General features: G+C 68.7%; 1 protein-coding gene across 1 annotated transcript in view; it reads right to left on the reverse strand.

The window, feature by feature from the left end:
* Nucleotides 1-1,228, reverse strand: part of LOC121096903 (neurogenic locus notch homolog protein 3-like) — a 16,107-nt gene that overhangs the window by 1,454 nt on the left and 13,425 nt on the right. The gene's annotated exons all lie outside the window — the stretch shown is intronic.

Consider the following 1,228-nt stretch of genomic DNA (forward strand, 5'->3'; position numbering starts at 1 on the left):
AGCCGAGCCGAGCCGATCTTAGGCAAAACGAGCCGATCTTAGGCAAAACGAGCCGAGCCGAGCCGATCTCAGCCGAGCCGATCTCAGCCGAGCCGTGCCGAGCCGAGCCGAGCCGAGCCGAGCCGAGCCGAGCCGAGCCGAGCCTAGCCGAGCCGAACCTATCTTAGGCGAGCCGAGCCGAGCCGAGCCGAGCCGAGCCGAGCCGAGCCGAGCCGAGCCGAGCCGAGCCGAGCCGAGCCGAGCCGAGCCGAGCCGAGCCGAGCCCAACCTATCTCAACCGAGCCGAGCCGAGCCTATCCGAGCCGAGCCGACCCTGTATTAGGCGAGCCGAGCCGATCTTAGCCGAGCCGAGCCGATCTTAGGCAAAACGAGCCGATCTTAGTCAAAACGAGCCGAGCCGAGCCGATCTCAGCCGAGCCGAGCCGAGCCGAGCCGAGCCGAGCCGAGCCGAGCCGAGCCGAGCCGAGCCGAGCCGAGCCGAGCCGAGCCGAGCCGAGCCGAGCCGAGCCGAGCCGAGCCGAACCTATCTTAGCCGAGCCGAGCCTATCCGAGCCGACCCTGTATTAGGCGAGCCGAGCCGATCTTAGCCGAGCCGAGCCGATCTTAGGCAAAACGAGCCGATCTCAGACCAGCCGAGCCGAGCCGAGCCGATCTCAGACCAGCCGAGCCGAGCCGAGCCGATCTTAGGCGAGCCGAGCCGAGCCGAGCCGAGCCGAGCCGAGCCGAGCCGAGCCGAGCCGAGCCGAGCCGAGCCGAGCCGAGCCGAGCCGAACCTATCTTAGGCGAGCCGAGCCTATCCGAGCCGAGCCGACCCTGTATTAGGCGAGCCGAGCCGATCTTAGCCGAGCCGAGCCGATCTTAGGCAAAACGAGCCGATCTTAGGCAAAACGAGCCGAGCCGAGCCGATCTCAGCCGAGCCGATCTCAGCCGAGCCGAGCCGAGCCGAGCCGAGCCGAGCCGAGCCGAGCCGAGCCGAGCCGAGCCGAGCCGAGCCGAGCGAGCCGAGCCGAGCCGAGCCGAGCCGAGCCGAGCCGAGCCGAGCCGAGCCGAGCCGAGCCGAGCCGAGCCGAGCCGAGCCGAGCCCAACCTATCTTAACCGAGCCGAGCCGAGCCGAGCCTATCCGAGCCGAGCCGACCCTGTATTAGGCGAGCCGAGCCGATCTTAGCCGAGCCGAGCCGATCTTAGGCAAAACGAGCCGATCTTAGTCAAAACGAGCCGAGCCGAGCC

Source organism: Falco naumanni, chromosome 13 (assembly GCF_017639655.2).
Source record: "Falco naumanni isolate bFalNau1 chromosome 13, bFalNau1.pat, whole genome shotgun sequence".
In the NCBI taxonomy this organism is placed as follows: Eukaryota; Metazoa; Chordata; class Aves; order Falconiformes; family Falconidae; genus Falco; species Falco naumanni.